The sequence below is a fragment of the Ascaphus truei genome, chromosome 5 (assembly GCF_040206685.1).
Source record: "Ascaphus truei isolate aAscTru1 chromosome 5, aAscTru1.hap1, whole genome shotgun sequence".
In the NCBI taxonomy this organism is placed as follows: domain Eukaryota; kingdom Metazoa; phylum Chordata; class Amphibia; order Anura; family Ascaphidae; genus Ascaphus; species Ascaphus truei.
In genome coordinates, this window is record NC_134487.1 from 234298023 (window position 1) to 234312541 (window position 14519).

Below are 14519 nucleotides of genomic sequence, written 5' to 3' on the forward strand. Positions count from 1 at the left end.
CCACTGTCCCGTCCCCTCCTGTCCACTGTCCCGTCCCCTCCTGTCCACTGTCCCGTCCCCTCTTGTCCACTGTCCCCCCCCTCCTGTCCACTGTCCCCCCCCCTCCTGTCCACTGCCCCCCTCCTGTCCACTGCCCCCCCTCCTGTCCACTGTCACCCCCTCCTGTCCACTGTCCCCCCTCCTGTCCACTCCCCCCCCTCCTGTCCACTGTCACCACCCTCCTGTCCACTTTCACCCCCCCTCCTGTCCACTGTCACCCCCCCTCCTGTCCACTGTCACCCCCCTCCTGTCCACTGTCCCCCCCTCCTGTCCACTGTCCCCCCTCCTGTCCACTGTCCCCCCTCCTGTCCACTGTCCCCCACTCCTGTCCACTGTCCCCCCCTCCTGTCCACTGTCCCCCCCTCCTGTCCACTGTCCCCCCTCCTGTCCACTGCCCACCCCTCCTGTCCACTGCCCACCCCTCCTGTCCACTGTCCCCCCCCTCCTGTCCACTGTCCCCCCTCCTGTCCACTGTCCCCCCTCCTGTCCACTGTCCCCCCTCCTGTCCACTGTCCCCCCTCCTGTCCACTGTCCCCCCTCCTGTCCACTGCCCCCCCTCCTGTCCACTGTCACCACCCTCCTGTCCACTTTCACCCCCCCCTCCTGTCCACTGTCACCCCCTCTCCTTTCCACTGTCCCCGTCCCCTCCTGTCCACTGTCCCTGTCCCCTCCTGTCCACTGTCCCCGTCCTCTCCTGTCCACTGTCCCCATCCCCTCCTGTCCACTGTCCCCTCCTGTCCACTGTCCCCATCCCCTCCTGTCCAGTGTCCCCGTCCCCTCCTGTCCACTGTCCCCGTCCCCTCCTGTCCACTGTCCCGTCCCCTCCTGTCCACTGTCCCATCCCCTCCTGTCCACTGTCCCGTCCCCTCTTGTCCACTGTCCCCCCCCTCCTGTCCCCTGTCCCCCCCCTCCTGTCCACTGCCCCCCTCCTGTCCACTGCCCCCCCTCTTGTCCACTGTCACCCGTCCTCCTGTCCACTGTCACCCCCTCCTGTCCACTGTCGTCCCCCTCCTGTCCACTGTCGTCCCCCTCCTGTCCACTGTCGTCCCCCTCCTGTCCACTGTCGTCCCCCTCCTGTCCACTGTCGTCCCCCTCCTGTCCACTGTCGCCCCCCTCCTGTCCACTGTCGTCCTCGTCCCCTCCTGTCCACTGTCATCCCCGTCCCCTTCTGTCCAGTGTCGTCCCCGTCCCCTCCTGTCCACTGTCGTTCCCGTCCCATCCTGTCCACTGTCGTCCCCGTCCCCTCCTGTCCACTGTCCCATCCCCTCCTGTCCACTTTCCCTGTCCCCTCCTGTCCACTGTCCCCGTCCCCTCCTGTCCACTGTCCCTGTCCAATCCTGTCCACTGTCCCTGTCCCATCCTGTCCACTGTCCCTGTACCCTCCTGTCCACTGTCCATGTCACCTCCTGTCCACTGTTCCCTGTCCTCTCCTTTCCACTGTCCCATTCCCCTCCTGTCCACTGTCCCTGTCCCCTCCTGTCCACTGTCCCGTCCTCTCCTGTCCACTGTCCCCATCCCCTCCTGTCCACTGTCCCCATCCCCTCCTGTCCACTGTCCCCTCCTGTCCACTGTCCCCATCCCCTCCTGTCCAGTGTCCCCGTCCCCTCCTGTCCACTGTCCCCGTCCCCTCCTGTCCACTGTCCCGTCCCCTCCTGTCCACTGTCCCGTCCCCTCCTGTCCACTGTCCCGTCCCCTCTTGTCCACTGTCCCCCCCCTCCTGTCCACTGTCCCCCCCCCCTCCTGTCCACTGCCCCCCTCCTGTCCACTGCCCCCCCTCCTGTCCACTGTCACCCCCTCCTGTCCACTGTCCCCCCTCCTGTCCACTCCCCCCCCTCCTGTCCACTGTCACCACCCTCCTGTCCACTTTCACCCCCCCTCCTGTCCACTGTCACCCCCCCTCCTGTCCACTGTCACCCCCCTCCTGTCCACTGTCCCCCCCTCCTGTCCACTGTCCCCCCTCCTGTCCACTGTCCCCCCTCCTGTCCACTGTCCCCCACTCCTGTCCACTGTCCCCCCCTCCTGTCCACTGTCCCCCCCTCCTGTCCACTGTCCCCCCTCCTGTCCACTGCCCACCCCTCCTGTCCACTGCCCACCCCTCCTGTCCACTGTCCCCCCCCTCCTGTCCACTGTCCCCCCTCCTGTCCACTGTCCCCCCTCCTGTCCACTGTCCCCCCTCCTGTCCACTGTCCCCCCTCCTGTCCACTGTCCCCCCTCCTGTCCACTGCCCCCCCTCCTGTCCACTGTCACCACCCTCCTGTCCACTTTCACCCCCCCCTCCTGTCCACTGTCACCCCCTCTCCTTTCCACTGTCCCCGTCCCCTCCTGTCCACTGTCCCTGTCCCCTCCTGTCCACTGTCCCCGTCCTCTCCTGTCCACTGTCCCCATCCCCTTCTGTCCACTGTCCCCATCCCCTCCTGTCCACTGTCCCCTCCTGTCCACTGTCCCCATCCCCTCCTGTCCAGTGTCCCCGTCCCCTCCTGTCCACTGTCCCTGTCCCCTCCTGTCCACTGTCCCCGTCCCCTCCTGTCCACTGTCCCGTCCCCTCCTGTCCACTGTCCCGTCCCCTCTTGCCCACTGTCCCCCCCCCTCCTGTCCACTGTCCCCCCCTCCTGTCCACTGCCCCCCCTCCTGTTCACTGTCACCCCCCCTCCTGTCCAATGTCACCCCCCCTCCTGTCCACTGTCACCCCCTCCTGTCCACTGTCACCCCCTCCTGTCCACTGCCCCACTCCTGTCCACTGTACCCCCCTCCTGTCCACTGCCCCCCCTCCTGTCCACTGCCCCCCTCATGTCCACTGCCCCCTCCCTCCTGTCCACTGCCCCCCCTCCTATCCACTGCCCCCCTCTCCTGTCCACTGTCACCACCCTCCTGTCCACTTTCACCCCCCTCCTGTCCACTGTCACCCCCCCTCCTGTCCAATGTCACCCCCCTCCTGTCCACTGTCCCCCCTCCTGTCCACTGTCCCCCCTCCTGTCCACTGTCCCCCACTCCTGTCCACTGTCCCCCCCTCCTGTCCACTGTCCCCCCCTCCTGTCCACTGCCCCCCCTCCTGTCCACTGTCCCCCCCTCCTGTCCACTGTCCCCCCCCTCCTGTCCACTGTCCCCCCTCCTGTCCACTGCCCCCCCTCCTGTCCACTGTCACCACCCTCCTGTCCACTTTCACCCCCCCTCCTGTCCACTGTCACCCCCTCGCCTTTCCACTGTCCCCGTCCCCTCCTGTCCACTGTCCCTGTCCCCTCCTGTCCACTGTCCCCGTCCTCTCCTGTCCACTGTCCCCATCCCCTCCTGTCTACTGTCCCCATCCCCTCCTGTCCACTGTCCCCTCCTGTCCACTGTCCCCATCCCCTCCTGTCCAGTGTCCCTGTCCCCTCCTGTCCACTGTCCCCGTCCCCTCCTGTCCACTGTCCCATCCCCTCCTGTCCACTGTCCCGTCCCCTCCTGTCCACTGTCCCGTCCCCTCTTGTCCACTGTCACCCCCCTCCTGTCCACTGTCCCCCCCTCCTGTCCACTGCCCCCCCTCCTGTCCACTGCCCCCCCTCCTGTCCACTGTCACCCGCCCTCCTGTCCACTGTCACCCCCTCCTGTCCACTGTCACCCCCTCCTTTCCTCCTGTCCACTGTCCCCCCCTCCTGTCCACTGTCCCCCCCTCCTGTCCACTGTCCCCCCTCCTGTCCACTGTCCCCCACTCCTGTCCACTGTCCCCCCCTCCTGTCCACTGTCCCCCCATCCTGTCCACTGCCCCCCCCTCCTGTCCACTGCCCCCCCTCCTGTCCACTGTCCCCCCCTCCTGTCCACTGCCCCCCCCTCCTGTACACTGTCACCACCCTCCGGTCCACTTTCACCCCCCCTCCTGTCCACTGTCCCCCCTCCTGTCCACTGTCCCCCCCTCCTGTCCACTGTCCCCCCGTCCTGTCCACTGTCTCCCCTCCTGTCCACTGTCTCCCCTCCTGTCCACTGTCCCCCACTCCTGTCCACTGTCCCCCCCTCCTGTCCACTGTCCCCCCCTACTGTCCACTGTCCCCCCCTCCTGTCCACTGCCCCCCCTCATGTCCACTGCCCCCTCCCTCCTGTCCACTGCCCCCCCTCCTGTCCACTGCCCCCCTCTCCTGTCCACTGTCACCACCCTCCTGTCCACTTTCACCCCCCTCCTGTCCACTGTCACCCCCCCTCCTGTCCACTGTCCCCCCTCCTGTCCACTGTCCCCCCCTCCTGTCCACTGCCCCCCCTCCTGTCCACTGTCCCCCCCCTCCTGTCCACTGTCCCCCCCTCCTGTCCACTGTCCCCCCTCCTGTCCACTGCCCCCCTCCTGTCCACTGTCACCACCCTCCTGTCCACTTTCACCCCCCCTCCTGTCCACTTTCACCCCCCCTCCTGTCCACTGTCACCCCCCCTCCTGTCCACTGTCACCCCCCTCCTGTCCACTGTCCCCCCTCCTGTCCACTATCCCCCCTCCTGTCCACTGTCCCCCCCTCCTGTCCACTGTCCCCCCTCCTGTCCACTGTCCCCCACTCCTGTCCACTGTCCCCCCCTCCTGTCCACTGTCCCCCCCTCCTGTCCACTGTCCCCCCCTCCTGTCCACTGTCCCCCCCTCCTGTCCACTGTCCCCCCCTCCTGTCCACTGTACCCCCCCTCCTGTCCACTGTCCCCCCTCCTGTCCACTGCCCCCCCATCCTGTCCACTGTCACCACCCTCCTGTCCACTTTCACCCCCCCTCCTGTCCACTGTCACCCCCTCTCCTTTCCACTGTCCCCATCCCCTCCTGTCCACTGTCCTTGTCCCCTCCTGTCCACTGTCCCCGTCCTCTCCTGTCCACTGTCCCCGTCCTCTCCTGTCCACAGTCCCCGTCCCCTCCTGTCCACTGTCCCCATCCCCTCCTGTCCACTGTCCCCTCCTGTCCACTGTCCCCATCCCCTCCTGTCCAGTGTCCCCGTCCCCTCCTGTCCACTGTCCCCGTCCCCTCCTGTCCACTGTCCCGTCCCCTCCTGTCCACTGTCCCATCCCCTCCTGTCCACTGTCCCGTCCCCTCTTGTCCACTGTCCCCCCCCTCCTGTCCCCTGTCCCCCCCCTCCTGTCCCCTGTCCCCCCCCTCCTGTCCACTGCCCCCCTCCTGTCCACTGCCCCCCCTCTTGTCCACTGTCACCCGTCCTCCTGTCCACTGTCACCCCCTCCTGTCCACTGTCGTCCCCCTCCTGTCCACTGTCGTCCCCCTCCTGTCCACTGTCGTCCCCCTCCTGTCCACTGTCGTCCCCCTCCTGTCCACTGTCGTCCCCCTCCTGTCCACTGTCGCCCCCCTCCTGTCCACTGTCGTCCTCGTCCCCTCCTGTCCACTGTCATCCCCGTCCCCTTCTGTCCAGTGTCGTCCCCGTCCCCTCCTGTCCACTGTCGTTCCCGTCCCATCCTGTCCACTGTCGTCCCCGTCCCCTCCTGTCCACTGTCCCATCCCCTCCTGTCCACTTTCCCTGTCCCCTCCTGTCCACTGTCCCCGTCCCCTCCTGTCCACTGTCCCTGTCCAATCCTGTCCACTGTCCCTGTCCCATCCTGTCCACTGTCCCTGTACCCTCCTGTCTACTGTCCACGTCACCTCCTGTCCACTGTTCCCTGTCCTCTCCTTTCCACTGTCCCATTCCCCTCCTGTCCACTGTCCCTGTCCCCTCCTGTCCACTGTCCCGTCCTCTCCTGTCCACTGTCCCCATCCCCTCCTGTCCACTGTCCCCATCCCCTCCTGTCCACTGTCCCCTCCTGTCCACTGTCCCCATCCCCTCCTGTCCAGTGTCCCCGTCCCCTCCTGTCCACTGTCCCCGTCCCCTCCTGTCCACTGTCCCGTCCCCTCCTGTCCACTGTCCCGTCCCCTCCTGTCCACTGTCCCGTCCCCTCTTGTCCACTGTCCCCCCCCTCCTGTCCACTGTCCCCCCCCCTCCTGTCCACTGCCCCCCTCCTGTCCACTGCCCCCCCTCCTGTCCACTGTCACCCCCTCCTGTCCACTGTCCCCCCTCCTGTCCACTCCCCCCCCTCCTGTCCACTGTCACCACCCTCCTGTCCACTTTCACCCCCCCCTCCTGTCCACTGTCACCCCCCCTCCTGTCCACTGTCACCCCCCTCCTGTCCACTGTCCCCCCCTCCTGTCCACTGTCCCCCCTCCTGTCCACTGTCCCCCCTCCTGTCCACTGTCCCCCACTCCTGTCCACTGTCCCCCCCTCCTGTCCACTGTCCCCCCCTCCTGTCCACTGTCCCCCCTCCTGTCCACTGCCCACCCCTCCTGTCCACTGCCCACCCCTCCTGTCCACTGTCCCCCCCCTCCTGTCCACTGTCCCCCCTCCTGTCCACTGTCCCCCCTCCTGTCCACTGTCCCCCCTCCTGTCCACTGCCCCCCCTCCTGTCCACTGTCACCACCCTCCTGTCCACTTTCACCCCCCCCTCCTGTCCACTGTCACCCCCTCTCCTTTCCACTGTCCCCGTCCCCTCCTGTCCACTGTCCCTGTCCCCTCCTGTCCACTGTCCCCGTCCCCTCCTGTCCACTGTCCCCATCCCCTTCTGTCCACTGTCCCCATCCCCTCCTGTCCACTGTCCCCTCCTGTCCACTGTCCCCATCCCCTCCTGTCCAGTGTCCCCGTCCCCTCCTGTCCACTGTCCCCATCCCCTCCTGTCCACTGTCCTGTCCCCTCCTGTCCACTGTCCAGTCCCCTCCTGTCCACTGTCCCCCCCCTCCTGTCCACTGTCCCCCCCTCCTGTCCACTGCCCCCCCTCCTGTCCATTGCCCCCCCTCCTGTCCACTGTCACCCCCCCTCCTGTCCACTGTCACCCCCCTCCTGTCCACTGTCACCCCCTCCTGTCCACTGTCACCCCCTCCTGTCCACTGCCCCACTCCTGTCCACTGTCCCCCCCTCCTGTCCACTGCCCCCCCTCCTGTCCACTGCCCCCCACTCCTGTCCACTGTCCCCCCCTCCTGTCCACTGTCCCCCCCCTCATGTCCACTGCCCCCCCCCTCCTGTCCACTGTCCCCCCTCCTGTCCACTGTCCCCCACTCCTGTCCACTGTCCCCCCCTCCTGTCCACTGTCCCCCCCTCCTGTCCACTGTCCCCCCCTCCTGTCCACTGTCCCCCCCTCCTGTCCACTGCCCCCCCCCTCCTGTCCACTGTCCCCCCCTCCTGTCCACTGTCACCCCCTCTCCTTTCCACTGTCCCCGTCCCCTCCTGTCCACTGTCCCTGTCCCCTCCTGTCCACTGTACCCATCCTCTCCTGTCCACTGTCCCCATCCCCTTCTGTCCACTGTCCCCATCCCCTCCTGTCCACTGTCCCCTCCTGTCCACTGTCCCCATCCCCTCCTGTCCAGTGTCCCCGTTCCCTCCTGTCCACTGTCCCCATCCCCTCCTGTCCACTGTCCTGTCCCCTCCTGTCCACTGTCCAGTCCCCTCCTGTTCACTGTCCCCCCCCCTCCTGTCCACTGTCCCCCCCTCCTGTCCACTGCCCCCCCTCCTGTCCATTGCCCCCCCTCCTGTCCACTGTCACCCCCCCTCTTGTCCACTGTCACCCCCCCTCCTGTCCACTGTCCCCCCCTCCTGTCCACTGTCCCCCCCCTCATGTCCACTGCCCCCCCTCCTGTCCACTGTCCCCCCTCCTGTCCACTGTCCCCCACTCCTGTCCACTGTCCCCCACTCCTGTCCACTGTCCCCCCCTCCTGTCCACTGTCCCCCCCTCCTGTCCACTGTCCCCCCCTCCTGTCCACTGCCCCCCCCTCCTGTCCACTGTCCCCCCCTCCTGTCCACTGCCCCCCCCTCCTGTCCACTGTCCCCCCTCCTGTCCACTGCCCCCCCCTCCTGTCCACTGTCCCGTCCCCTCCTGTCCACTGCCGTCCCGTCCCCTCCTGTCCACTGTCCCGTCCCCTCCTGTCCACTGCCCCCCCTCCTGTCCACTGCCCCCCCTCCTGTCCACTGTCACCCCCCCTCCTGTCCACTGCCCCCCCTCCTGTCCACTGTCACCCCCCCTCCTGTCCACTGTCACCCCCCCTCCTGTCCACTGTCACCCCCTCCTGTCCACTGTCACCCCCTCCTGTCCACTGCCCCACTCCTGTCCACTGCCCCACTCCTGTCCACTGTCCCCCCCTCCTGTCCACTGCCCCCCCTCCTGTCCACTGCCCCCCCTCATGTCCACTGCCCCCCACTCCTGTCCACTGTCCCCCCCTCCTGTCCACTGTCCCCCCCTCCTGTCCACTGCCCCCCCCCTCCTGTCCACTGCCCCCCCTCCTGTCCACTGTCCCCCACTCCTGTCCACTGTCCCCCCCTCCTGTCCACTGTCCCCCCCTCCTGTCCACTGTCCCCCCTCCTGTCCACTGCCCCCCCTCTCCTGTCCACTGTCCCCCTCTCCTGTCCACTGCCCCCCCCTCCTGTCCACTGTCCCCCCTCCTGTCCACTGCCCCCCCTCCTGTCCACTATCACCACCCTCCTGTCCACTTTCACCCCCCCTCCTGTCCACTGTCACCCCCCCCTCCTGTCCACTGTCACCCCCCTCCTGTCCACTGTCCCCCCTCCTGTCCACTGTCTCCCACTCCTGTCCACTGTCCCCCACTCCTGTCCACTGTCCCCCCCTCCTGTTCACTGTCCCCCCCTCCTGTCCACTGCCCCCCTTCCTGTCCACTGTCCCCCCCTCCTGTCCACTGTCCCCCCCTCCTGTCCACTGTCCCCCCTCCTGTCCACTGCCCCCCCTCCTGTCCATTGTCACCACCCTCCTGTCCACTTTCACCCCCCTCCTGTCCACTGTCACCCCCCCTCCTGTCTACTGTCACCCCCCCTCCTGTCCACTGTCCCCCCTCCTGTCCACTGTCCCCCCTCCTGTCCACTGTCCCCCACTCCTGTCCACTGTCCCCCCCTCCTGTCCACTGTCCCCCCCTCCTGTCCACTGTCCCCCCTCCTCCCTTCCACTGTCCCATCCCCCCCTCCTGTCCACTGTCCCACCCCCCCTCCTGTCCACTGTCCCATCCCCCCCTCCTGTCCACTGTCCCATCCCCCCTCCTGTCCACTGTCCCATCCCCCCCCTCCTGTCCACTGTCCCATCCCCCCCTCCTGTCCACTGTCACGTCCCCCTCCTGTCCACTGTCCCATCCCCCTCCTGTCCACTGTCCCGTCCCCCTCCTGTCCACTTTCCATCCCCCTCCTGTCCACTGTCCCATCCCCCTCCTGTCCACTGTCCCCCCTCATGTCCACTGTCCCCCCTCATGTCCACTGTCCCATCCCCTCACTTCTGTCCACTGTCCCGTCCCCCTCCTGTCCACTGTCCCGTCCCCCTCCTGTCCACTGTCCCGTCCCCCTCCTGTCCACTGTCCCGTCCCCCTCCTGTCCACTGTTTCATCCCCCTCATGTCCACTGTCCCGTCCCCCTCATGTCCACTGTCCCCCCTCCTGTCCACTGTCCCAGTCCCCTCCTGTCCACTGTCCCCGTCCCCTCCTGTCCACTGTCCCTGTACCCTCCTGTCCACTGTCCCTGTCCCCTCCTGTCCACTGTCCCCGTCCCCTCCTGTCCACTGTCCCCGTTCCCTCCTGTCCACTGTCCCGTCCCCTCCTGTCCACTGTCCCGTCCCCTCCTGTCCACTGTCCCATCCCCTCCTGTCCACTGTCCCGTCCCCTCCTGTCAACTGTCCCCCCCCTCCTGTCCACTGTCACCCCCCTCCTGTCCACTGTCACCCCCTCCTGTCCACTGTCCCCCCCTGTCCACTGTCCCCCCCTCCTGTCCACTGCATCCCCTCCTGTTCACTGCCCCCCCTCCTGTCTACTGCCCCCCTCCTGTCTACTGTCCCCCCCTCCTGTCCACTGTCTCCCCCGTCCACTGTCCCCCCCGTCCACTGTCCCCCCCCTCCTGTCCACTGTCCCCCTCCTGTCCACTGTCCCCCCTCCTCCTGTCCACTGTCCCTCCCCCTCCCCTCCCCCCCTTTCCCCCCCTCTCCCCCCCTTGTTCCTAGCGGGAAATTTAACTCACGGGCAACGTCGGGTCTCTCAGCTAGTATACACATATTAAAATAATCCATTCTGTGGGTCTGAGCAGAAGCTAATGGCAGTCCGTGATGTCGGTGCCGTGACCTTGCGCGCTAGCCCCGCCTCCCGCTCCACCTCCAGGCCCGCCACCCGAAAGCTTCCCACCCGGCACACAAGCGCGCTCGCTGATGCTCATACAGGGACAAGAAAAATCTCCTGCTTGAGCAGGAGAGCATGAGCGTCAGCACTGCCCAGCGCTCCTCCCGGCACCATGTCCCAGGCCTAAGTGATCAAATGCTAGCAGGCAGCTTCCGTTACTCTGATCCTCTCAATAATGCTATTTTTGACTTCAGACGGTGTCGCGATCTTACACACTAGTGCTACTGCACTGTCCGATCATTTTGCAAGTTGGAGGGAGCCGCAGCTATGCGCATGCGCTGGGTGTTCAGTGGGTTAGCAGGGAGCTGCCACTAGGTGCACGTATGCGATCTGACTCGTGCAGGCTGTCTCTTGTTTACAGTATGGTTGCCACGGACGCTTTGCTTGCAGCAACCACACAGCTGGCAGATTAGTGACGTAGCTAACATGGAGGTACCTTATGTAATGTGTGATGAACACATGACGTCTTTATGGCTGTTTCTGTGTCTATTTTAAATTGGTCTGTGCTGATAGGATAATTGGTTGGCATAGCTTGATGTATTTATATGTGGTGTTTTTTGCCATTCACCCATTGCATCCCCCTGAGGAAGGTCCCGTTTGTGGAGGACCAAAACGTTGTTTTTTTTTTGATGTATCACTGTTTTCACTAATTCACCATTTTAAGTAATTCTAACAGAGTGCTGTCCCTTGATTAGCAGACCTCGGAACGGTAACGTTTGAATATATATATATATATATATATATATATATATATATATATATATATATATATATATATATATATATATATATATATATATATATATATGAAAATAAAAGACAGCGCCCTTATTAGCATACATGTATAACCCTGCAAAACAGACCAAGCGTGGTGCATGGGCTTGTCCCATAAATTGCATACTGTATTTTAAACTGACAAAGTGTGAGTTGGCAATCGTCTGTTCATGTTAATTAAAACCTTTTAAATCTGAATTTACTCTAGGATCGGCCGCTTTTTCTTTCTTCTTTTTTTCATATATATATATATATATATATATATATATATATATAATCAAAAAATAAATAGATGATACCGTTCTGTGGCTAACGAAATGCTTTTATTTGTGCGAGCTTTCGAGATACACTGATCTCTTCTTCCGGCGATGTTACAATGAATGAAGCAAGCAAAAGGTATACTTAAAAACAGTGTCTCTTGGAATGTTATCTGTTTTTAAGTATACCTTTTGCTTGCTTCATTCATTGTAACATCGCCGGAAGAAGAGATCAGTGTACAGTATCTCGAAAGCTCGCACAAATAAAAGCATTTCGTTAGCCACAGAACGGTATCATCTATTTATTTTTTGATTATTGAAGCTCGGCTAACACAGTACTGATACCTCTACACATATATATATATATATATACAGTGCTCGACAAATTTGGTCGCCCGCTCGCCAGGAGCGATCGGATTTGGCTCGGTGGCGATCCGTAATGGCTGCCCCTGCAACACATGCGGTTCTCTTTCAATTTTCCCCTGCTCGCGCCGAGAAAAATAAATAAAATCCCCTTATTTGATTGGCCTGACGCGAGTTGGCCCACTGCCAATACTTTTTTTTGCGGGGGAGGGGGGAGGGAGAAGGATTGCTCTATATGAGAAGGAGCAGTGACGTCCGCCTTCCTTTACAGGGCTGATTATTGAGGAAGTAAGTACTCTCCCTGCCCGCATGCATTGACATCCCCCCCCCCCACCCCCCACTTGTGTCCGGCGGATGCTGGGTGTGTGTGTGTGTTTTTGTGCTATGCTGGGTGTGTGTGAGTGTCATGCTGGGTGTGTGTAGGTGGTAGCGGGGGTGTACGGGTCGAGGGGGGGGGGGGTGTTCCTTCCCCCTCTTGTCCCCGGCGCTCCCTTGGTTGCCGGGAGATTAGCTCGGGAGTGTTCCCTCTTGGGTGGTAGCGGGGTGTGTTCCTTCCCCCTCTGGTCCCCGGCACTCCTTCAGCTGCTCGCCCGGGTCGGGGTTTGTTCCTCCCCCCTCTGGTCCCCGGCACTCCTTCAGCTGCTCGCCCGGGTCGGGGTGTGTTCCTTACCCCTCTGGTTCCCGGCACTCCTTCAGCTGCTCGCCCGGGTCAGGGAGTTTTCCTTCCCCCTCTGGTCTCCGGTGCTCCCTTGGTTGCCGGGAGATTGGCGCGGGGTGTTCGCTCTCGGGGGGTAGCGGGGGCTGGTCCTTCCCCCTCTGGTTCCCGGCGCTCTCTCGGTTGTTGCCCATGCGTGGCGGGAGCTTGGCGCGGGGGAGTGAGGGGGGGGCGCAATGGTGCGTGTCGTCGCGGCTGGCTGGCGCCTGGTGGTTTTGGCTTGCTCGATGACTTTTCTTAGCTTCCTCCTCCTCCTCCTCCTCCTCCTCCGTGTGTGTGTGTGTGAGAGAGAGAGTATATGGGAGAGATGGAGAGTATATGGGAGAGATGGAGAGTATATGGGAGAGAGGGAGAGTATATGGGAGAGAGGGAGAGTATATGGGAGAGAGGGAGAGTATATGGGAGAGAGGGAGAGTATATGGGAGAGAGGGAGAGTATATGGGAGAGAGGGAGAGCATATGGGAGAGAGGGAGAGTATATGGGAGAGAGGGAGAGTATATGGGAGAGAGGGAGAGTATATGGGAGAGAGAGAGTATATGGGAGAGAGAGAGTATATGGGAGTGAGAGAGAGAGTATATGGGAGAGAGAGAGTATATGGGAGAGAGAGAGTATATGGGAGAGAGACAGAGAATATGGGAGAGAGACAGAGAATATGGGAGAGAGACAGAGAGTATATGGGAGAGAGAGTATACTGCACCGACACACTTTATTCGAGCAAATACCCGGTATGTACCTGGCAGATACCTGGAATGCGCCGCTCCTCACCTCTGACAAGCCCCGTTGCATTTGCCTTCCCAGCCTGGGTTCATGCCTGGCTGATGGGCGGCTGATCTGTTAAATGATAATGATTAGGATTTAATAGGCTGCAATGCTTCGCGTGTCTACCAGATGGCATAAATTCATGAATTGTAATGCAGTATATATATATGTACTGTGCAGTATTGCAGCCAGTGGGAATAAAATGCTTCAATCCCTGCTGGAAAATAACTCAATGCACTCGGGCAGAAAACAGTCACAAACCTCAATACACCCGGGTATACCCGAATTCGTGGGACTAGCCGAGCTCGAATAAAGTGTGTCGCCAGTGTATAGGAGAGAGGGAGAGGGAGTATATGGGAGAGAGGGAGAGGGAGTATATGGGAGAGAGGGAGTATATGGGAGAGAGGGAGTATATGGGAGAGAGGGAGTATATGGGAGAGAGGGTGTATGTGTGTACAGTATATGGGAGAGAGGGTGTATGTGTGTACAGTATATGGGAGAGAGGGTGTATGTGTGTATATGGGAGAGAGGGTGTGTGTTTGTGTGTATGTATGTATGAGAGAGAGGTAAAGCCCCAATCAGACATACACCACCCAGTCACCCCACCCCACCACAATGTCACTCCACCCCACCACCCAGTCACCCCACCACCCAGTCACCCCACCACCCTGTCACCCCACCACCCAGTCACGTCACCCAATCACCCTGCCACCCAGTCACCCCGGCACCCAGTCACCCCGCCACCCAGTCACCCCGCCACCCCACTACCCAGCCAACCCACTACCCAGCCACCCCACTGCCCAGCCACCCCACTACCCTGCCACCCCACTACCCTGCCACCCCACTACCCTGCCACCCCACTACCCTGCCACCCCACTACCCTGCCACCCCACTACCCAGCCACCCCACTACCCAGCCACCCCACTACCCAGTCACCCCACTACCCAGTCACCCCCACTACCCAGTCATCCCATCCCACCACCCAGTCACCCGACCACCCAGTCACCCCACCACCCAGTCACCCCGTCATCCCACCACCCGTCACCCAGTCAGTCACCCCACCCAATCACTCAGTCAGTCACCCCAAACCCCCACCCAATCACCCTCTCTGTCTCTCGCCCTCTCTCTGTCCCTCTCTCTCGCCCTCTCTCTGTATCTCTCTCTCACCCTCTCTCTGTCTCTCTCTCTCACCCTCTCTCTGTCTTTCTCTCTCCCTCTCTCTCCCTCTCTCTCTCTCTCTCTCTCTCTCTCTCTCTCTCTCTCTTTCATCCCTGTCTCTCATCCCTGTCTCTCATCCCTCTCTCTCTGTCTCACCCTCTCTCTGTCTCATCCTCTCTCTCTGTCTCACCCTCTCTCTCTGTCTCACCCTCTGTCTCTGTCTGTCTCTCTCTGTCTCTCTTTCTCTCTCTCTCTGTCTCACCCTCTGTCTCTGTCTCACCCTCTCTCTGTGTCTCTGTCTCACTCTCTCTCTCTGTCTCACTCTCTCTCTTTC